Consider the following 24,428-nt stretch of genomic DNA (forward strand, 5'->3'; position numbering starts at 1 on the left):
TGTTTACGTTCGTCATAACTTTTCTTCCAAGGAGCTTTTAATTTCATGGCTGCAGTCACCATCTACAGTGATTTTGGAGCCCAGAAAAATAAAGTCAGCCACTGTTTCCACTGTTTCCCCATCCATTTGCCATGAAGTGATGGGACTGGATGCCATGATCTTCGTTTTCTGAATGTTGAGCTTTAAGCCAACTTTTTCACTCTCTTCTTTCACTTTCATCAAGAGGCTCTTTAGTTCTTCGCTTTCTGCCATAAGGGTGGTGTCATCTGCATATCTGAGGTTATTGATATTTCTCCTGGCAATCTTGATTCCAGCTTGTGCTTCTTCCAGCCCAGTGTTTCTCATGATGTACTCTGCATCAGGCTTCCCTGTCCATCACCAACTCCCAGAGTTTGCTCAAACTTATGCCCATGGAATCAGTGATGCCATCCAACCATTCTCTGTCAGGTCAATCCCCAGCTAGGTGATCTATATTTAATAGTTTAAATGATTCATAGTATAAAAGTTAATGACATAAAAATAAGGAAATTTTACCTGCAGAGCTAGAGTAGGGTCTTCTATTTTTATTTATTTATTTTTCAGACAAATTCATTCATTCCTGAGTTTCTCCTATGAAATCCATTATTATTTTTCTAAATGGGACTAGTTTACTTTCTCCTGAAAGTTCCTTATAGATGTTTGAATCACCCTGCAGGAAGAAATGAAGTAAACTGTGACATTTTAAGCACTAGAAGGACAAAATTTCCAGCAAGTGGACAAAGGGGCTGTATGGTGGAGGAACACCTTGACACTGACTGTTTTCATGTACCTATGGTCAATTAATCTACTACAAAGGAGATAAGAATATATAATGGAGAAAAGATAATGTCTTCAGTAAGTAGTGCTGGTAAACTGTATCAGTTCAGTTCAGTCACTCAGTCGTGTCCGACTGTTTCCAACCCCATGAATTGCAATACACCAGGCCTCCCTGTCCATCACCAACTCCTGGAGTTCACTCACACTCACGTCCATCGAGTCAGTGATGCCATCCAGCCATCTCATCCTCCTTCGTCCCCTTCTCCTCCTGCCCCCAATCCCTCCCAGCATCAGAGTCTTTTCCAATGAGTCAACTCTTCGCATGAGGTGGCCAAGGTACTGGAGTTTCAGCTTTAGCATCATTCCTTCCAAAGAACACCTAGGACTGATCTCCTTTAGAATGGACTGGTTGGATCTCCTTTCAGTCCAAGGGACTCTCAAGAGTCTTCTCCAACACCACAGTTCAAAAGCATCTATACTTCAGTGTTCAGCTTTCTTCATAGTCCAGCTCTCACATCCATACATGACTACTGGAAAAACCATAGCCTTGACTAGATTGACCTTTGTTGGCAAAGTAATGTCTCTGCTTTTGAATATGCTAGCCAGGTGGATTAGAGCCCACCTTAATAGTGTCAGGAAACCATCTCCAAATACAATCACATCCTGAGGTACTGTGGGTTAGGGCTTCAACTTAGGAATTTGAGGGGACACAGTTCAGCATATAATCATGTTCACATGGCTGTGGGCTGTGTAGGATCAAGGATCACCCCGGGACAAGAGGAATCCAAATAAAATCATAAATTCCCCTGTCCCCTTCAGGTGTTTTTTTTGAAGCTTCTGGCTCCAGATTATTGCCCCCCTTCCTTTGTTCTCTGTTTGGCAGGATGCTGCACTCCTGGATGAGGTCAGAGCCCTATGGGGTCAGAGCCCTCATGGGAGGGCTGTGCCCCTTGTACTCACTGGTAGTGAGGCTGGGCAGCATGAAGTGGCCCAAGTCCTGTTTGGAGATGACCCTTGAGGGCCCTCGTCCATCCAGGGTCCCTGTGTGGGCCCCAGTCAGTGGCTGGTCTCCCATAGGTGGTGGCATCCCTGGCTGCATACTTCAGGCCCGACTCCTGCAGTATTTGCTGCATCCGGATTTGGTCATCAGTCACATCCTACAGTTTGGTGGCACCTTGGAAGGGTCCCACGGTAGGAAGGCCAAGGTGCAGCCCACGACCTTGTCTGCACCATGGGTCTTCACGGCTGCCACAATATTCCGGCACCCTCAGACATCACTGTGGTAAGGACCTGCTTGCACCGCCAGGGCCAGTGTGGCGAGCCCAATCTTGCTGGTGGCACGGAAGATGGCAACCTTCTTGACAGCCATACCACCAGGCATAGGGGCATGAGGCCTTGGAGTCTCAGGACACTCCAGAAGGCCTGGGCTGCTGAGCCACCCTCCAGCCCTTCCTTAGAGGGAAGGACAGGGAGGGGCTGCTCAGAGGGGCACACCTCAGCCCGCCTCTAGCCTCAGACTGTGGTTGAGGGGCCAGGCCCAAAGGCCCTGCCTCTCCTTCTGTCCCTTTCTATATAAGCTTTTCACACTGGGAAATTTGGTTAGAATTGCCCAACAGGAAAGAGTTGAAAGGTTCATCGTGAAAGGAACAAATCCCAGCTGATGAAACCACTTCTTCCTCTCCTCTACCCCCCTTCTGCCCCTCTGAGATGCTTGCTAACCAAGCACTTACTCATTTGTTTATCCAAAGATTATTTACCTCGTCCCTGATTGTACTACCTTATGGCAGACAGTGAAGAAGAACTAAAAAGCCTCTTGATGAAAGTGAAAGAGGAGAGTGAAAAAGTTGGCTTAAAGCTCAACATTCAGAAAACGAAGATCATGGCATCTGGTCCCAACACTTCATGGGAAATAGATGGGGAAACAATGGAAACAGTGGCTGACTTTATTTTTCTGGGCTCCAAAATCACTGCAGATGGTGATTGCAGCCATGAAATTAAAAGATGTTCACTCCTTGGAAGCAAAGTTATGACCAACCTAGACAGCATATTCAAAAGCAGAGACATTACTTTGCCAACAAAGGTCAGTCTAGTCAAGGCTATGGTTTTTCCAGTGGTCATGTATGGATGTGAGAATTGGACTGTGAAGAAAGCTAAGCACAGAAGAATTGATGCTTTTGCACTATGGTGTTGGAGAAGACTCTTGAGAGTCCATTGGACTGCAAGGAGATCCAACCAGTCCATCCTAAAGGAGATCAGTCCTGGTGTTCATTGGAAGGATTGATGTTGAAGCTGAAACTCCAATACTTTGGCCATGTGATGCAAAGAGCTGACTCATTTGAAAAGACCCTGATGATGGGAAAGATTGAGAGCATGAGGAAAAGGGGATGACAGAGGATGAGATGGTTGGATGGCATCACTGACTCAATGGACATGGTATGGGTGGACTCTGGGAGCTGCCGATGGACAGGGAGGCCTGATGTGCTGTGTGTGGTTCATGGGGTCGCAAAGAGTTGGACACGACTGAGTGACTGAACTGAACTGAACTAATTGCACTGAGGCAGTTTGCTAGATGTTGAGAATATACCAGCATACACCTGTTTGCATGGGGCTTCCTTTCCTTGTTGGGGCGACAGAAGGTAAAGGGCACAGTAATTACCCACTTGGATAAGCGCTGTAACTGGGTGGGTGGTGGAGGATGTGTTTGAGGTCAGTGGTTGGGTATGGTTTCTTAAGGTGGTGATGTTTAGGCAGAGACCTGAACCATGAGAAGGAGCTACCTCCTGAAAAGTTGAAAGTTGATGGAAGGTTTCCAGACCTCTTCCATGGAAGACCTCTTTGATGGAAGAGGAAACCTCTTGGTAAAAGCAAAGTCTTTCAGTAAGAAAGGAATGTTCTAGGAACAAAGAGCAAACCTGGGTGGTAGTGCTGAGTGAAGTTGGAGAGAAAAGCAGGAGAGAGAGCTGGAAACCAATGGCTGTGGCCAAAAAATCCCAAACTGGGGACTATAACCCCTTTAACAAAACCCATTCTAAGGATGAGCGAGTACAGATTAGACCTTGCTTGTGTAGTAAGATTTGAAGGAAGTACTGAGGGATGTCCTCCCCAGAAATTTAGCTTTCACAATCGTCAGCATCTTTCTGTAGCGCCTGCCATTCTATCGTGAAGCATCCTTTATATTTTAAGTCCCATTTCTTTGTCTAGGAAGAGGCTCCTGTTTAAGTACAGATAACCCTGGAAACCTCTCATTAGACTTACCCACAGTCTGACAGCTGGAGGGGAGCAGCTTGTCGGAGAATAATGTATGTACTGGGTTCTGCCCGTACTGTATCCAACCCTGAAACTGGCCTCTTTGATGATGTCACCTACTCTTTCCCTTGGGTATCTCTGATATTCTTTTCCCTGTCTCCCCATCTCTGCCAAGTCCCCCTCCCTCCGACTTCAGACCCTTCCCCACGGCCCCAGTCTGCCCCCTCTCCCTTCTGGAGTTAGTCAGCTCTGCACACAGCCTGGACTCAGTGTGTACACATCGCAGCCCTCATGTCAGTCTCGAATTTGTCACCTTGTAAACTTTAGTCACACTCATGGTGCAGACCCCAGCCCTTGAGCAATCAGATCATTTCTCCATCCTGGCTGTGGTTTCTGAGACGCACTGAAGAAAATCTCTTAATCTTGCTAATTGGCTGTGAGACCCACCCGCAATCCCCACTGATGGTACAACTTTGTTAGCTGGACCACTGCCCTTTATTCTAAACTTTATTTCATTGCTTAACACATTTCTCTTCTTTAGGTTTCTTGGTACCTACAGAGAAATAACCCATGCTTGGAAATCACAGATGTGGTTTCCAGATCTCACCCTACTTCTTTGCTTATAGCTGGTGGTCTTTGCCATGTTATTTAGCTTCCCTGAGCTTCTGCTTCCTTATTGCCAAAACAAGCCCCTTTGCACTGTTGATGGGAATGTAAATTGATGCACCCAACATGGAGAACAGTAGCGAGGGTCCTTAAAAAACTAAAAATAGAACTACCATATGATCCAGCAAACCCACTCACAGGCATATAGCCTGGGAATACCATAATTCAAAAAGATACATGTACCCCAGTGTTCATTGCAGCACTATTTACAGTAGCCAGGACATGAAAGCAACCTAAATGCCCACTGACAAATGAATGGATAAAGAAAATGTGGTACATATATACAGTGGAATATTACTCAACCATAAAAAGGAATGAAATTGGGTCATTTGGAGTGATGTGGATGAACCTAGGGTCTGTCATACAGAGTGAGGGAAGCAGAAAAATGGTATTGTATATTAATGTGACTGCCACACATGTATATGGCATGTATATGGGACCTAGGAAAAGTGGCATTGACAAACCTATCTGCAGGGCAGGAACAGAGGCACAGATGTAGAGAACAGACTTGTGGACACGGGGTGAGAGGAAGGAGAGTGTGGGACAAATTGAGACAGTAGTGCTGACATATATGTGCTACCATGTGTAGTATAGATAGCTAGTGGGAAGCTGCTGTGTAGCTCAGGGAGCTCAGCTCAGGGCTCTGTGATGACCTAGAGGAATCGGGAGCGGGGAATGGGAGGGGATTTCTGTATACATATAGCTGATTCACTTTGTTGTACAGCAGAAGCTAACACACATTGTAAGCAATTGTACTCCAATGAAAGAAAACCTATTCACTGTGCTCAGTACGAATGACATAAACTGTTCAGTGTTTAGTTTGGTGACTAGACTGATAGATGACAGGCAATGTAGATTCACTTCCTTTTCCATCTCAGAGCAGATGCCACATGAGTGGAACCTTCTGACCTGCCCCCCCCCCACCCCCCAGGGAACATTACGCAGCCTCTTTAGAGGAAGCCTGGCCAAGTCCTGCCTGTGAATCCCATGTGATGGCCGACATCAGAGGCAAAGTTCTTCTTCCTTCATCAGCCCCACTCTCCAGAGCAGTGTCCAGTCTCCAGTACCAACAAATCATGTCTCAGTCTCATAAATTCAAGGAGCACTGCTAAATTTGCTTCTCTTTTCACCCAAGGCCAAAGTCCTTGTTGAATTTAATCAGGATGGAAGTGGAAACAGGAATAAGCAACCTGCAAGACATATGTGCAACAACTAATAAACACATTTCAGTACAGCTTCTCTGCCTGGAGAGGCAAAGCAACAACAGAGCAATGACACCATTAAAAAGAAAGGAAAAATAATGAATGGCAATGAGTAGAAAATAATTCCAATGTAATCAGGTTGCTCATGACCCATAAGCTGGAAAAATTAAAGGACATTTTTCCTTCCCCCCACCCCCCAAGTAGGTATCAAAGACAAAATGCAGCTAAAAAGTATAGGCAGTCTTTTATAATGGCTACATGCTCATCTCGAAATTACTCTTTAATATAGGGAGGGAGGAGGTTGACCAGAAAGCTTATATTAAACAAGTGGTGCTTTAGTACCTACTATGTGTCTTGAGTAACTTCTGAAAACAAACAAACAAACTGAAAGTCAGTCAGTTGTGTCCAACTCTTTGCGACCCCATGGACCATACCACCCATGGAATTCTCCAGGCCAGAATACTGGAGTGGGTAGCCTTTCCCTTCTCCAGAGGATCTTCCCAACCCAGGGATCAAACCCAGGTCTCTCACATGGCAGGCAGATTCATTACCAGCTGAGCCACAGGGGAAGCCCAAGATTACTGGAGAGGGTAGCCTATCCCTTCTCCAGGGGATCTTATCAACCCAGGAATCGAACAAGGGTCTCCTGCATTGCAGGTAGATTCTTTACCAACTGAGCTATCAGGGTCAGAGCATGCAAAGAGTTTCCATAAACCTGTCTGTTATCTTGACATGAATGTAAACACAGTGAATATTGTCTGTTACAACTCTTCAATATTTTGTTTTAAAAATCAGTTGTGTCATAACATTCATAACTAAATAGCAATCCATTGCACAAATATAGAATGATTTAGTCATTCCACAATTGATAGACATTTAAGTAGTTCCATTTGGGATGACTCATAGCTATGTTTCTCTTCTAGGAGTAAGAGTATATTTAGTCATAGAATTTAGTATATTTAGTGTAAATTTAGTCATAGAATTTCACCTGAATTCCAAGCTAACTCAACAGCTTATTTCACTTTTACTCACCCTTACTTTGCACGGGGTTGCGAAGAGTCAGACACAACTAAGCAACTTTCACTTCACCTACATATGTAAGAGGTAATTTAAGGTCAGGATATTTGATCAACCTGTTGCTCTCAAAATTTTCTGGGCCTGGGGCATTTCTACATCAGTAACACAGTCAGTGGCAAACTGAGCCCCTTGGTTAAAATATGGCTTCTCTGCATCCTTAAATGTCATTTCATAAGCAGAGTTTCTCTTAAACCATTTTTCAAAGAAAATTCTCTTAAAAATTTTTCCAAAGGAGAAGCTAGTCCCCTTCAAACACTTATGGTTTTCTTTTTAACCCACTATTAATATGATTTTGGGTCATTTACTTTTTTTTTTCTAGCCAAGTGTATTATATGAAATCTAGTTAAATTCAGCAAATTTTTATTTAGTGACTATGATGCAGTGACAGACTATTTTCTTGGGCTCCAAAATCACTGCAGATGGTGACTGCAGCCATGAAATTAAAAGGCGCTTGCTTCTTGGAAGAAAAGCTATGACCAACCTAGACAGCATATTAAAAAGCAGAGACATTACTTTGTCACCAAAGGTCTGTCTAGTCAAGGCTATGGTTTTTCCAATAGTCATGTAAGGATGTGAGAGTTGAACTGTAAAGAAAGCTGAGCACTGAAGAATTGATGCTTTTGAACTGTGGTGTTGGAGAAGACTCTTGAGCATCCCTTGCACTGCAAGGAGGTCAAACCAGTCAATCCTAAAGGAAAGCAATCCTGGATATTCATTGGAAGGACTGATGCTGAAGCTGAGGCTCCAATACTTTGGCCACCTGATGTGAAGAACTGACTCTTTGGAAAAGACTCTGATGCTGGGAAAGATTGAGGGCAGGAGAAGGGGACGACAGAGGATGAGATGGTTGGATGGCATCACCGACTCAATGGACATGAGTTTGAGTAAACTCTGGGAGATGGTCAAGGACAAGGAAGCCTGGTGTGCTGCCAGTCCATGGGATCACAAAGAGTTGGACATGACTGAGCGACTGAGCAACACCAAATGATACCTACTGAATACGCTGCAGATGGTGCAGATGGTGACTGCAGCCATGAAATTAAAAGACGCTTACTCCTTGGAAAGAAAGTTATGACCAACCTAGATAGCATATTCAAAAACAGAGACATTACTTTGCCGACTAAGGTCCGTCTAGTCAAGGCTATGGTTTTTCCAGTGGTCATGTATGGATATGAGAGTTGGACTGTGAAGAAATCTGAGTGCTGAAGAATTGATGCTTTTGAACTGTGGTGTTGGAGAAGACTCTTGAGAGTCCCTTGGACTGCAAGGAGATCCAACCAGTCCATTCCAAAGGAGATCAGTCCTGGGTGTTCTTTGGAAAGACTGATGCTAAAGCTGAAACTCCAGTACTTTGGCCACCTCATGCAAAGAGCTGACTCATTGGAAAAGACTTTGATGCTGGGAGGGATTGGGGGCAGGAGGAGAAGGGGACGACAGAGGATGAGATGGCTGGATGGCATCACCGACTTGATGGACGTGAGTGTGAGTGAACTCCAGGAGTTGGTGATGGACAGGGAAGCCTGGCGTGCTGAGATTCATGGGGTTGCAAAGAGTTGGACATGGCTGAGCAACTGAACTGAATATGCTGGGTGTTGTGAAAGACATCAAGTCACACAAAACAGAGTCCTAGCTGTCATGAAGCAAATCTCTTCACTAAGAAAATATTTAAGCCCTTCCCTTTATTCAAAGAATATGAAATATTACAATTCCACCTCAGTCTTCCAAAGTCCAGATATTTCATGACTTTGTTGAGGACTCAGCCAAGAAGCAAACTCATTGTAAAATAGATGCCACAAGATGCATGCATTACATACAGGATTCCCTGGGTGTTTACACAACCTAGTCATGCTTTTTATGTGACCACAATCTTTATCAAGCTCGCCATCTGGTTTAGCAACCCACCACAGATCAGGACTCACAGATAAAAAGAGGCAAGCAGGGTAGGAAGGAGAAGTGACAGCAAACTTGTGACAGCCAGGGGTAAAAACCAAAGAGCATGAAAACCAGATAAGCACGCTGACATTTTATGCAGTGGACACAAGGACAAACTGGCCTTCATGAATCAATAGGTCCTGGGGCACTTCTGCATTTCATCAGAGCTCAGGAAGGAACAGCTGTGCCAATTACTGGCCTTGGCACACTGAGATAAAGTCAACTCAGTCTATACTAGGTAAGAAGGAAAATGAATGGTGTAATAAATTTTTAAGAATTTCTATCAAAGGGTTACACTGTTTAAAAGCTCTGAGGCTTAAATCAGCAATATTTTTTTCTAGGTCAGAAACTTAGGTACCTCTTACCTGTTATTTCTTAAGTTCTGTTATGTGCTACAAGTGTATATATAAATATTCATGTACCTCAAAGAGGAAGATCATTGTCAATACTAAATTGAGATTCAGAGAAGTTGAGAAATTTTCTAAGTCATGCATCTGCTACTTGATTGACCCAAGATACAAACGCTTGATTTTCTAACTCCAAAATCCCTGTTATGTCATTATACCACACAGCTTTATTTATCTGAGTCACCTTCCTCAGGGTTACTTTAGGATTGATATATATACACTACTGATACTATGTATAAAATAGATAGCTAACAGGAACAGATTCTACAGCACAGGGGACTATACTCAATGCTCTGTGGTGACCTAAATGGAAAGAAATCCAAAAAAGAAGGGATATATATGCATACGTATAGCTGATTCATTTTTCTGTAGAGCAGAAATGCACACAACATTGTAAAACAATTATACTCCAATAAAAATTTTTAAAAAGATGCCTTTTTTTCCATGAAGATATCCTAAAATGAAGTGTTTAAGTATATAACCCAGAGTTACCAGCATGCTCGATTGACTTCTTTGCCTCAGGGAATAATTAGATATCCAGGTTGCTACTGTGTTTAATTTGTACCTACCATATGCCCCGGTGCCCTGTAGAAGGACATATGAAGAAGTCTTTCAGCTGACTGAGGACTTCTCTGGATTCCCAGGTTCAAGCACTGCTGGGAGACAGGGGTGGGCTCACACCAGTGCTTTTGGAGGTCAGCCTGGCAATGAATGAGGGACAGTGTCTTATCTAACCTCAACACAGAAACAGAGGCTGCATCACATGGGCATATCGACTTGGCAAATGAAAAGACCTCCGAGTTTTGTTCTAAAAAGCAGTTTGTAGGAAGAACTGGGATAGGAAGCTCTTGGGTACATCCAGGGACATCCTCTGGAGGAGGGAGAAGGGCCAGATCCCTGCAGGCCACGTCTTGCAGACAGATGTTTGTGAAGAGCAGGACCAGAGCTAACAGGGAGCCCAAGACTTTGGAATCAAAATAAAAAAAACATTTGAATGTGAGACTTTAACAAGTGAAAATTAATACAAAAGTTCATGTTGCACAACATATCCAAAGGTAAGTAAAAACAGGATGAGTGTTACTGCTGTTTCCTTTGTGTCAGGATTTACTTTGGGCAATACCAACAGAGAGTTAACAGAAATGTTCTTTTTTGTTCTAATTTGTTTTTTAATTGGAGGAAAATGGCCTTGCAATGTTCTGTTGATTTCTGCTATGCGACAGTGTGAGTCACATTATACATATATGCTCTCTCTCTTCCCACCCCACCCTCTAGGTAGACACAGAGTGCCAGGCTGGGCTCCCTGTGTTACGCAGCAACTTCTTACTAGCACAGGGTCGTGTATATGTCAATGCTGCTTTCTTCCTTTCTTTCTTATAAAGAAAATCAGTCTTTATTGTGTGATCACAAGAGCATTATAGGCTTTTTGGTTTAAAACAACAGAACATTACAACAAGGAAAGTTGCTGAAAATCCCATCTCCTTAGAAAACCACCATGAACATCTGATCCAAAGACTGCTGTGCACACGCACACAGGAGCACACACATGTGCAACCAAATGCGTCTATATTTAGATGAGAGCTTACTACACACATTCTTTAGCAACTCCGCCCTTCTCACATAATCAGGCATCTTAGGTATTAGTCAGCTCTTGCCACAATATTGCTGATTAACAGGATGGTCCCCCAAACTCAGAGGCTTAAAGCAACAATCAAGCTCATGGTCTGTGGGTGAGCATGGTCTTTCATGGTGGGTCACCAGCATGCAAGAGAATGCTCCTTTCTTAATTTGTCCAACTTTCTCGTTCCTTGGTTGTATCTATAATTCCATTCTACATCTGCGTCTCCATTCCTTCCCTACAGACAGGCTCATTAGTACCACTTTTCTAGGTTCCATGTATGAAATTTCTTTTTTTGGATATTTATTTATTTTGCTGCACTGGATCTTGGGTGCAGCACGTAATCTTTGATCTTCCTTGGGGCAAGTACACTCTTAGTTACTGCCTGTGGGATCTAGTTCCCCAACCAAGCATTGAACCTGGAACCTCTACACTGAGCATGGAGTCTTAGCCACGGGACCACCAGAGTAACAGTGTTCTTTAAAAAAGAAGGGTGAAAACATGGCTGCAGGAAGATGGTGATTTGGGAGATTATTTTTAAATTACAAGGTTCACTAGATGGAGGAAATAAAAATTACCTTGGAGTTTTTAAGTGTGGGAGGGAACTGCAGCATGGGACAGCAATTCTCAACTGTGCTTTTGCTCAAAACACCACCAGGGAGCACCAGAGCCAAGGGAAGCAGCTTAAGAGCATCATTAGATTGCAGAGCCTGGTCTTGCTGGACTTGGCCATATGACTTACTTTGGCTTGTAGAACACAGGAATAAGTGAAATTGTGATAAGCTGAGCCTAGCCCTCAAGAGACATCACATGTTCCCACTCACTCTTCTTGCAGTTCTATCATTGCCATGAAGAGAACTTGCCCCAGGTAACCTGCTGGTCCCAAAAGAGTGAGAGTCACATGAACCCATGATAAACTAAACCCATTGCCTGAAGCCACACTCAGCCAACCATGTTGGAAGCATTAGGGCTGCCCAGTCTCCCTCAGAGATGCATGAATAGATGATGCTTATTCAGTTCAGTTCAGTTTAGTCGCTTAGTCGTGTCCAACTCTTTGCAACCCCATGAACCGCAGCACGCCAGGCCTCCCTGTCCATCACCAACTCCCGGAGTTTGCCCAAACTCATGTCTATTGAGTCAGTGATGCCATCTAACCATCTCATCCTCTGTCGTCCCCTTCTCCTCCTGCCTTCAATCTTTCCCAGCATCAGGGTCTTTTCAAATGAGTCAGCTCTTCGCATCAGGTGGTCAAAATACTGGAGTTTCAGCTTTAACATCAGTCCTTCCAATGAACACCCAGGACCAGTTTCCCTTAGGATGGACTGGTTGGATCTCCTTGCAGTCCAAGGGACTCTCAAGAGTCTTCTCCAACACCACAGTTCAAAAGCATCAATTCTTCAGTGGTCAGCTTTCTTCACAGTCCAACTCTCACATCCATAATGACTACTGGAAAAACCATAGCCTTGACTAGATGGACCTTAGTTGGCAAAGTAATGTCTCTGCTTTTTAATATGCTGTCTAGGTTGGCCATATCTTTTCTTCCAAGGAGTAAGCGTCTTTTAATTTCACGGCTGCAATCACCATCTACAGTGATTTTGGAGCCCAGAAAAATAAAGTCAGCCACTGTTTTCTCATCTATTTGCCATGAAGTGATGGGACCAGATGCCATGATCTTCGTTTTCTGAATGTTGAGTCTTAAGGCAACATTTTCACTCTCCTCTTTCACTTTCATCAAAAGTCTCTTTAGTTCTTCACTTTCTGCCATAAGAGTGGTGTCATTTGCATATCTGAGGTTATTGATATTTCTCCTGGCAATCTTGATTCTAGCTGTGTTTCCTCCAACTCAGTGTTTCTCATGATGTACTCTGCATATAAGTTAAATAAGCAGGGTGACAATATACAGCCTTGATGTACTCCTTTTCCTATTTGGAAATAGTCTGCTGTTCCATGCCCAGTTCTAACTGTTGCTTCCTGACCTGCATACACGTTTCTCAAGAGGCAGGTCAGGTGGTCTGGTATTCCCATCTCTCTCAGAATTTTCCACAGTTTATTGTGATCCACACCGTCAAAGGCTTTGGCATAGTCAATAAGCAGAAATAGATGTTTTTCTGGAATTCTCTTGCTTTTTTGATGATCCAGCGGATGTTGGCAATTTGATCTCTGGTTCCTCTGCCTTTTCTAAATCCAGCTTGTACATCTGGAAGTTCATGGTTCACATATTGCGAAGCCTGGCTTGGAGAATTTTGAGCATTACTTTACTAGTGTGTGCTGCTGCTGCTGCTGCTAAGTCACTTCAGTCATGTCCGATTCTGTGTGACCCCATAGACGGCAGCCCACCAGGCTCCCCTGTCCCTGGGATTCTCCAGGCAAGAACACTGGAGTGGGTTGCCATTTCATTCTCCAATGCATGAAAGTGAAAAGTGAAAGTGAAGTCGCTCAGTCATGTCCGACTCTTTTCGACCCCATGGACTGCAGCCCACCAGGCTTCTCCGTCCATGCGCTCTTCCAGGCAAGAGTACTGGAGTGGGGTGCCATTGCCTTCTCCATACTAGTGTGTGAGATGAGTGCAATTGTGCAGTAGTTTGAGCATTCTTTGGCATTGCCTTTCTTTGGGATTGGAATGAAAACTGACCTTTTCCAGTCCTGTGGCCACTGCTGATTTTTCCAAAGTTGCTTGCATATTAAGTGAAGCACTTTCACAGCATCATCTTTTAGGATTTGAAATAGCCTACTGGAATTCCATGACCTCCACTAGCTCTACTAGAGATCTCTTCAAGAAAATTAGAGATACCAAGGGAACATTTCATGCAAAGATGGGCTCGATAAAGGACAGAAATGGTCTAGACCTAACAGAAGCAGAAGATATTAAGAGGAGGTGGCAAAAATACACAGAAGAACTGTACAAAAAAGATCTTCACGACCCAGATAATCATGATGGTGTGATCACTTACCTAGAGCCAGACATCCTGGAATGTGAAGTCAAGTGGGCCTTAGGAAGTATCACTATGAACAAAGCTAGTGGAGGTGATGGAATTCCAACTGAGCTAATTAAAATTCTAAAGATGATGCTTATTATTGTGGGATTTTTGTGGTTGTCTGCTACACAGCAATAGCTGACTGATGCATTGTCTACAAGTCAAAACATTCAGCAACTTCTTAAGCCTTTGCATAGATCAGTGATTATCAACCCTAAGTATACAACATAATTGCCCAGACAGTTTGTTAAAAATAGCCAATGCCTGGATCCTCACCTCAGACCACTTCTTTTAGAATCTCTAGTGATTGTTCTTGGGCACCAGACATTTCAAGAGCTCCTTGAGGGATTTCCCTGACTGTCCAGTGGTTAAGACTGCACTCTTCCAATGCAGTGAACACAGGTTCGATCCCTCGTCAGGGAACTAAGATCCCACATGCAAAAAAAAAAAAAAAAAAAAAAAAAAGCTACTCAGGTGATTTTCAAATGTGCAGCCAGGATCAATAATACTGATGTAGATACAAAAATCTTATCACCAGCATGAAGAATGACATGAGCACATGAGCTCACTTAGTACTGGGTGTGGCAAGTGTAAAGCCAGTCCTCAGAATTCAAAAGTTCATCAAATTGTATCCAGATATTGGAAGACTTATAAACACATTGCTAGCAGGCATTAACATATATTAATACAGTGACCTGAGCACACCTCTACCTGGAAGCTATTTCAGGATCATTTGGGGGAATCTGAGAGTATGCAGATTCCTGACCCCACAGGCTGATACAGTAGGTTGGGGTCTTGGGTATATTCAGGATTTTTTTTTTTTTTTTAAATACCACAAGGCATTTTGATATGTAGTCAGGTCAGGAAATTATTGCTTTGGAATGTGCCAGGTTGATCTTATTAAGATGTGGAATCAGGACTCAATCTGAGTTAAAGCTCATAAGCTCCCCTTAGAGTGTTCAATGAGATTAGGGCAGCTGTCTGCTCTGAGCCTCTATCAAAATTCCTTTTCTAGGAGCCTAGCAAAAGGACTTTAGACCCTGAATATGGCAGAAATGATTTTTAAAAGTTAGAGATCTTTTAATTAGATGGTGCAAAACCTAAGTTTGAAAGAAGAGATTTTTACCACCCCCTCCTCTGTCACTAGAGGGGTTCTTAGTGACTAGAGAGTACGTTCCAGAACCAAAGCAGAGAGAAAATGTAGAGTGAAAGTGAGATGAGACAGGTTGGTGCATAAATGCGGCTCTGGAAAGTTCCGAGGGTGGAAGGATATTCCAGGTGTGCATTTCAAGCAATAACCAGGCACGAGATCAGAGTGTGAGGTGTAATACACTCTCCCTAGCTGAGAATCCCAGGGACGGAGGAGCCTGGCGGGCCGCTGTCTATGGGGTCGCACAGAGTCGGACACGACTGAAGCGACTTAGCAGCAGCAGCAGCAGTTGAGGTTTCTAATGAAGACCTGGCCCTTGGATATTTGTCTGTCTTTTTGGAGGATTCCCAGATCCCCAAGATAGTGGTTGGCCCTCCACCACCAGCTCAGCAAGAGTCCCTCCCCTGCTGCTCCCAGGACTCACACCCTTCACAGGAGACGGCACATCCCATGTGCCCTGTTGTGCAAATTTCACTGCTGTTTTTGTGTTTCTCTCTGTGTCTGGTTTTGTTTGTGACAGCTTTCTATGCATTGTCTAGATAAATAAACTAGTAGGTAAACCAGCATTATTGGAGAAGGAAATGGCAACCCACTCCAGTATTCTTGCCTGGAGAGCCCCATGGACAGAGGAATGTAGCGGTCTACAGTCCGTGGGGTCGCAAAGAGTCAAACAGGACTTACTGACAACAACAAACCACCATCATATCCTGGTGGCTTCCTTGGTGGCTCAGACGGTAAAGTGTCTGCCTACAATGCAGGAGACCTGGGTTCGATCCCTGGGTCAGGAAGATGCCCTGGAGAAGGAAATGGCAACCCACTCCAGTATTCTTGCCTGGAAAATTCCGTGGATGGAGGAGCCTGGTAGGCTACAGTCCCTGGGGTCGCAAAGAGTCAGACATGGCTGAGCAACCTCACTGGTTCACTGGATTATATCCTAATGGAGAGAATCATTGTCAGTTTCTCTCATGTAGGAAAGAGAGAGTTCCTATATACTAGGAGACTTTGGGAAAATCTTTCTAAATAGTAAATTCATTCAACTGGGTTTATTCAGGCCAGCTGATATCAGGAAAATTATGACGGAACACCTATGAATCATTAGAGCCCATTATTTGGAAGTAGGAGTGGAGGAAGAGGAACAGAAACATCTCCTGGCCAGATGAAGTCCCTTCTCATGACCACAACCATCCATTGTAGGGGAGCCGAACTCTCAAGCCTCCTTCCTCAGAGCCTACCAAAATGTTCCAGACTCCCTATTTTTTTTTTTAATGCTTTAGCTGTGGACCATTAAAAAAATCAGACTTTTAATTTTGTATTAGAGGATAGCCGATTAACGATGGTATGGCAGTTGCAAGTGGACGGCAAAGGGTCCCCGCCATACGAACACATTTATCCTCTCTCCCTCAAACCCCCTTCCCATTCAGGCTGCCACACAATGTTAAGCAGGGTTCCCTGGGCTGTTCAGCAGGTCCTCCCATTGCTGGTTATCTGTTTTAAATATAGCAGTGTGTACTTGTCCATTTTTAAAGTCCTTATTAACTTTGTTACCATGTTGCTTGTGTGTTACATTTTGTTTTCTTTTGGCGGGTGAGGCATGTGGGATCCCAGCTCCCTGACCAGGGGTTAAACCCACACCCCCTGCTTTGGAAGGTGAAGTCTCACCCACTGTGCCAACAGGGAAGTCCCTCCCTGTCTAGTTTTGAGCATTAAACCCGTGAAAGATTCCAGGGGTCCTTTCCTGGTGAGATTTCCTTCCACTTCCCAGGCAGGACATGGGTTACATGGAGGCTGGTCCACAGTCAGAACTGATGCTCAGTGACTCCCAGGCTCTCATTGCACAGGCTTCCTGTACAGAGCCAGATTTTCTTCACCTGGGAGTGCTCTGAAGAGATATGTAGCTATCTTAAGGGAATACTCTAGCTTTTCATTTAATGGTTGCCGAGAGCAGCAACCTTAGAAGTGTTGTTGTCAACTCTCCAAGGAGGCTTCTTCCAAGATCAAAAGGGCCCCGAGGAGCTGACTCTCCAACGTGTTGAAAGAGGCTGTGCTGGGCTCATCAATCATAGAGAAAAAGGACATCTGAATTTCCCTCTGGGAGGCCGTGATCTTGGCTGTCTTATCCACACTTTGTTATCCATTAAAATAATTAAAATGTGAACAAATAAAATATCAGCAGAAACAGATAAAATAAATATTTCAGTAGCGTTTTTTCAAAGCACCAAGTCGGTGATGAAGTTCTCCAACTACATAAGACGTTGGAGATCAGCTCTTTGGAATCCAGGAGACTGCAGATCCGGGTGCAGAGTGAACAGGGGTGAGAAATGGGTTGAAAACAGGGGATTTGAGAATAGTCTTTACTCAGAACGATAGCATTCACTGGCCGTTGTACCTTGATCACCTACCTCCTCTCAAGGCTGGAGATATAGGTTAGTTGCAGCGAGTGGGCTTTAGTTGCTCTGCTGCATGGAGGATCTTGGTTCCCTGACTAGGGATTGAACCCATGTCCCCTGCCTTGCAAGTTGGACTCTTAACCATTGGACTACTAGGGAAGTGCCTGCAGATAGTTTTCAACTTCTTGCATCAACTGCAAGACAACTGCAGAACACTTGATGATGTTTGTAGGACTACATAAATGTTAAAGATTATGGCAATGGTAAGAGAGGAGAGGAGAAATACAAAGAGTATATAGGGAGGGGGTTGTGATAAACTTTCAGTTAAATTCAGTTCAGTCGCTCAGTCATGTCCAACTCTTGGAGACCCCATGGACTGCAGCATGCCAGGCCTCCCTGTCCATCACCAACTCCTGGAGTTTTCTCAAATTCATGTCCATTGAGTCAGTGATACCATCCAACCATCGCATCCTCTGTCATCCCCTTCTCCTCCCGCCCTCAATCTTTCCCAGCATTATTGTCTTTTCCAGTGAGTCAGTTCTTCTCATCAGGTGGCCAAACTATTGGAGTTTCAGCTTTAGGATCAGTCCTTCCACTGGATATTCAGGACTGATTTCCTTTAGGATTGATGGTTGGATCTCCTTGCAGTCCAAGGGACTCTCAAGAGTCTTCTCCAACACCACAGTTCAAAAGCATTAATTCTTTGGCACTCAGCTTTCTTTGTAGTCCGACTCTCACATCCATACATGACTACTGGAAAAACCATAGCTTTGACATAGCTATGTAATAGCAAAGTAATGTCTCTGCTTTTTAAATTGGTCATAACTTTCCTTCCAAGGAGTAAGCATCTTTTAATTTCATGGCTGCAGTCACCATGTGCATTTTGGAGCTCCCCAAAATAAAATCTGTCATTGTTTCCCATGAAACACTTCCTATTTGCCATGAAGTGATGGGGCCAGATGTCATGATCTTAGTTTTCTGAAAGTTGAGTTTTAAGCTAACTTTTTTGCTCTCCTCTTTTACTTTCATCAGGAGGCTCTTTAGTTTTTTTCCCCTTTCTGCTATAAGGGTGGTATCATCTGCATATCTGAGGTTATTGATATTTCTGCCGCCCATCTTCATTCCAGCTTGTGCTTCATCCAGCCCAGCATTTCTCATAATGTACTCTGCATATAAGTTAAATAAGCATACTCTGCATATAAGTAAGTTAAATAAGCAGGGTGACAATATACAGCCTTGACGTACTTCTTTCCTGACTTGAAACCAGTATGTTATTCCATGTCCAGTTCTAACTGTTGCTTCCGGAACTGCATACAAATTTCTCAAGAGGCAAGTAAGGTGGTCTGGTATTCCGATCTCTTGAAGGATTTTGTCATCAATTTGTCATGACCCACATGGTCAAAGGCTTTGGCATAGTCAATAAATCAGAAATAGATGTCTTTCTGGAACTCTCTAGATTTTTTGATGATCCAGTGGATGTTGGCAATTTGATCTCTGGTTCCTCTGTCTTTTCTAAACCCAACTTGAACATCTGGAAGTTCATGGTTCATGTACTGTTGAAGCCTGGCTTGGAGAATTTTGAGCATTACTTTACTAGCATGTGAGATGAGTACAATTGTGCTGTAGTTTGAACTTTCTTTGGCATTGCCCTTCTTTGGGATTGGAATGAAAACTGATCTTTTCCAATCTTGTGTCCACTGCTGAGTTTTCCAAATTTGCTGGCATATTGAGTGCAACACTTTTACAGTATCATCTTTTAGGATTTAAAATAGCTCAACTGGAATTCCATCACCTCCACTAGTTTTGTCTGTAGTGATGCTTCCTAAGGCCCACTTGACTTGCATTCCAGGATGTCTGGCTCTAGGTGGTACAATTTAGGAAATGATAAAAGCAAAGCACTACACTGTTATTCAAAGTTGCAGCTGTGACCAACAGAAGTAGAATGATAATTTTTTTTTTTTTAAAGAGAGCTGAGAGGGAAGGGAGAGAGGGGATCACATAGTATGAGTGAGCTACATGAGATAAATAAAACATGAGATAAACAAATCAATAAGTTGCCTCTATTTTTTTAAGTCTAGCAATTATCTGGAGTTGTGAAGTTAAACAGATCTAAAGCAAAAATGATTAAAAGAGCTTTTCTTTGAGGAGTAACATCCCTAGTTAGAAAGGGGGTAGAGGTGAAACCATTGCTGTGTTAATCTCTTTAGTATCATATCATTGTACTTGTGCATATATATGAAGTGATGCTTCCCAGGTGCCACTAGTAGTAAAGAACCTGCCTGCCAATGCAAGAAATGTAGGAGATGTGAGTTCGATCCTCGGGTTGGGAAGGTCCCCCGGAGGAGGAAATGGCAACCCACTCCTGTACTCTTGCCTGGAGAATCCTATGGACTGAGGAGTCTGGTGGGGTCTCAAAGAGTCAATCATGACTGAAGTGGCTTAACACACACAGCACACATGAAATGATGATGCAGGTGAACTCTGGAGGCTGTAACATGTATGATTTTAGGCAACTTCACCTAATTTCTCCATGCCTCAGTGTCAGTGTATATAAAGGCAGGATTAATAATAATGTATACCCCATATTGTAGGAAGAATTTAATGGGATGATGTAATTAAAGCATTTAATGTAATGACTGAGTAACTTGTCAATAAAGATTGGTTATAATAATAATTATTATCATCATCACTTGTAACTTGCTTTTATCCACTTAGTACATCTTTAACAGCTCTACAAATTGAGACACATAGCTCTAAGTCACTGTTTGGTAGCTGCATTATAGTCCACAGTCTGGGCTGCCATACTCCTTCAGCCTTTTAACTGCTAAGGTCCAAACATGCTCCTTTTTGAAACCAGGGTTTCTCAGTCTCAGCACTATTAGCATTTGGGGTCAGATCATTCTTTGTTGTGTGGGACTGTCCTGGGCATTATCACATGTTGAGCACCATCTGTGGCCTCTGCTCAGTAGATACACCACCTCCCCCAAATTCTAGCCACCAGAATGTCTCTACATGTCACCAAATGCCCTTGGTTGCAGTGGAGAAGAGGGATAAAATAACCCCATTTAAGAGTCACTGTATTAAACTAACATGGCTAAAATCCATCCCAGTGATTTCAGTGACTGCCCACCTAGAGCCAAGTTTCACTTCATAGGAAACCATCCTGCAGCTAGCTACAGGCAGATATAAAATGCTGCAATCCCCTTTGGGCAGTGGTCCTCAACAGTTTTGGCACCAGGAACCGATTTTGTGGAAGACAATTTTTCCATGGACCCGGGGTGTGTATGTGATGGTTTCGGGGTGATTCTGGAGCATTGCATTTCTTATATCATCGTTGATCTGACAGGTGGCAGAGCTCACGTGACAATGCAAGTGATGGGGAGTGGCTGTAAACACAGGTGAAACTTCACTCACTCACCTGCTGCTCACATCCTGCTGCACAGCTTGGTTCCTAACAAGCTACAGACATGTAAGAGCCCATGGCCTGGGGGTTGGGGACCCCTGCTTTTGGGTATTACTCATCTGAAATTCAAGATTAGAGAGACAGCTGCATTGTGTCTTTAGTCTTAGTTGCACTTTATAAGACTTTGGAAAAGAAGCAAGGAGTATTATTCAAGGTCTAATATTAACCTCTTCAATCAAGCCAACCAATGGCAGACTATTAGAATGATATCATTCAGCCTCTTGGATCTTATGAACTCCATCATAAGTTTATCACAGAAGAAACTGGGTACAATTTTTGAAGAAGTAGTTAATAGCTAATTTAGCGTAAAGCAGTGTGTTTTTCCACAAATTTTCCTTCTAACCAAGGCTAATAGCCTTGCCATGGAATGCCAAGGGATCCAGCAACTCCATAAAGGCCCAGTTCAATGATTAGGTGAGGACAAAACATGAAATCCACATCCAAATAACACTAGCTCAGAGTTTACCTTCATAAATGCATGAGAACGAATAAATACAAGTAGAATCCCATGATTACATGCCATTTTAATTTAGAGTTGTGATTAGCAAAAGTACATCCATGTCTTTGGGGATAGTTTATCATAGCAGTACTTTGCTGATGTGGTTTCAGAAAATTATTTTAAATGAAAAATCCTGTAGAACAGTGTGTTCACAAGTCCCTGTCCACATTGCAGTGGATCTGCTTAATGAAAACATGGTTATGGCTCAGAATTAGTGCTTTCTACTGTATCAGTATTGTTATATTAGGGACCTAGAGGAGTAAAGGAGGTTGAAAAGAAATGAGAGTGAGGAAATTGTCAGAACTAGAGGTCAGGGAAAGAATATCTCCAAGGAAGGTACTTTAACATGGTGCAGAGGAAAGGAGATGAAAATGAAGAAAAAAACGGAAAAACCAGGACATGAAAACAATGCCGGGTTTATTTAGATAAACCAAATTCAACCCAGTAGCACCACCTCTGTGCTCGAATATAATTTCATTTAAATATAATTGGAATGTAGCAATGCCACTTCCATCTCTCTCAAATTTATTGAAATGAGATTTTATAAGTATTCACAAGCTATTCCTTCTTCAAATCATCCTTGTACCAGGGGAGTCCTAAGACTACTTTGTTTTCAGAAGTCATTGATTGAAATTCTATTTAGTTCCTCTACTGTTCAGCCAGCTTTGGAATAATTAATTGTTTATGCTTTGTCTCCAAAGCAAGCAAGAACAATCCCATTTGAGGATTTGCTGCAGAGAAGCTGTCTCTCTCTATAGCGCTATGGACTGATTCCTGCTCCCCCTAGAATTCATATGTTGAAGCCCTAATCCCCAGTGCAATGGTATTAGAAGGCGGGGACTTTGGAACTACTTAGGTCATGAGAATGGAGCCCCCATCATGGAATTAGTGCCCTTATAAAGATGACGGGGCTTGCTTGCTTCTTCTCCTCTTTCCCTTTACTTCTCTTTCTCTTTCCCACTCCCATTCTCTCTCCCCCTCCCTATTTCTCTCTTCCTCTCTCTCCCTTTCTCCCCTCAACATGAGGACATAATAAGAATACATCTGTCTACACTCTAGCAGGAAAGCCCTAATCAAGAACCAAATCAGTCAGCACCTTGATCGTGGACTTTACCACTTTCAGAACTATGAGAAATTAGTCTGTTGTTTAAACCATCCAGCTCCTGTTACTGTGTTATGGTAGCCTGAGCTAACACATACACGTGTGTAACACATTTTTCTTTTTGTTTTGCTTGTGTTTACATGTAACAGAAGTCAGCCAGCAAGATCCTTGTTGCTAGAGAGCTATACTTTCAGTCAACATGAAGCCCAAAGGCCATGTACACCCTATTCATCCTGAAACCACAAAGAAGGCAAATTTTATCTGATCAAAAATAAGAAAACTTTGAGGAAAGCCAGCAATTTAATTTTGGGTGATGAAAGAGGGGGCTGATAACAATAAAGGTAAACCTTGGAATGGATAACACTGGCAGTTTTAAATGACACAACAGAAAAAAACATTAATTTATTCTTGAATGTTAGTTAACTCAAGCTAAGAACTATCAAAAGAGCTGAGATTTTAATCAAATAGCATGCCTTTTTCTTAAGAGGCCACCACACCCATTTCTAACTTTAGTAGTCGAGTTTCTTTTTCTTTTCTTTTTATTAATCACTTGGAATTATCTTTAATTAGGTACAAAGACTTTTCCAATCACATCACATAGAGATCATTTTATCCCCTGCTCTGTTTGGCTGCCGGTCTCTTGTCTCTCTCTTCAGCAGTGGTAAGGCAAATACCCTTTCCACGGGGAAGAGAGATCCACGGTTTGTTGCCTTTGCCAATAAGGAAGACGTTTGAGAGCCATGTGGCAAAGCTGTTGCCATTCACATCTTTCACATGAACTACATTAAAGGAACCTGGATGTCTCTCCTGGTTGGTAATCACACCAATTCTTCCCAGGTTAGCACCTCCAGTCACCATGCATAGGTTACCAATGTCAAATTCGACAAAATCAGTGGTCTTGCCAGTCTCCAAGTCAAGTTGAATGGTGTCATTCACCTTGAGGAAGGGATCAGGGTAACGGATGGTGCGAGCATCATGGATCACTGGATGAGGGACTCCTTTTGTCCCCACAAAGATCTTTCTTACTGTACAGTTTACACTTGGCCTCCTCAGGTGTAATACGATGAACAGCAAAGCAACCTTTGGTGTCGTAGATCAAACGAAAATTCTCTCCAGTCTTATCAGTGCTGATGACATCCATAAAACCAGCAGGGTAGTTATATCGGTGCAGACTTTGCCATCCATCTTAATGAAACACTGCATGCAATCTTCTTTACTTCATCTCCTGTTAGGGCATACTTAAGTCTGTTCCTTAAGAAAATGGTTAGGGGGAAACATTCCCTCAGCCTGTGGGGCCAGGTAGATGGACGAGCGGCAAACACACCAGTCACTCTGTCCAGCATCCAACGTTTTGGAGCTGCTACACACTTCTTGGGACCGTGAGTCATGGCTGCACTAGGCAAGAAAAGAGCGACTTTCTTTTAAAACATAGAAAGTTTAGACCAAAACTGGGAAAATACTTCTCGTTAAAAGGAAGGTAAAAGAAACATTTTCATAAAATCTATCTCCTTTTTTTTTTTGGCTTTCACAAAGTTGTATTTAACTTTGAATTGTATTTAAATGTGAATTAACTTTGACAAAAAAGAGAGTTTATTTATTTTTTTAAAAGTTTTTATTTTTACTTTATTTTACTTTACAATACTGTATTGGTTTTGCCATACATTGACATGAATCCACCATGGGTGTACATGCGTTCCCAAACATGAACCCCCCTCCCACCTCCCTCCCCATAACATCTCTCTGGGTCATCACCGTGCACCAGCCCCAAGCATGCTGTATCCTGCGTCGGACAAAGACTGGCGATTCGATTCTTACATGATAGTATACATGTTTCAATGCCATTCTCCCAAATCATCCCACCCTCTCCCTCTCCCTCTGAGTCCAAAAGTCCGTTATACACATCTGTGTCTTT

General features: G+C 43.1%; 2 pseudogenes; both read right to left on the minus strand.

The window, feature by feature from the left end:
• Nucleotides 1-1,708: 1,708 nt before the first annotated feature.
• On the minus strand, nucleotides 1,709-2,164 carry LOC128052078 (flavin reductase (NADPH)-like; annotated as a pseudogene).
• A 20,961-nt stretch (nucleotides 2,165-23,125) lies between these two features.
• LOC128049567 (40S ribosomal protein S4-like) lies at nucleotides 23,126-23,904 on the minus strand (annotated as a pseudogene).
• Nucleotides 23,905-24,428: the final 524 nt, after the last annotated feature.

This window comes from Budorcas taxicolor, chromosome 1 (assembly GCF_023091745.1).
Source record: "Budorcas taxicolor isolate Tak-1 chromosome 1, Takin1.1, whole genome shotgun sequence".
In the NCBI taxonomy this organism is placed as follows: domain Eukaryota; kingdom Metazoa; phylum Chordata; class Mammalia; order Artiodactyla; family Bovidae; genus Budorcas; species Budorcas taxicolor.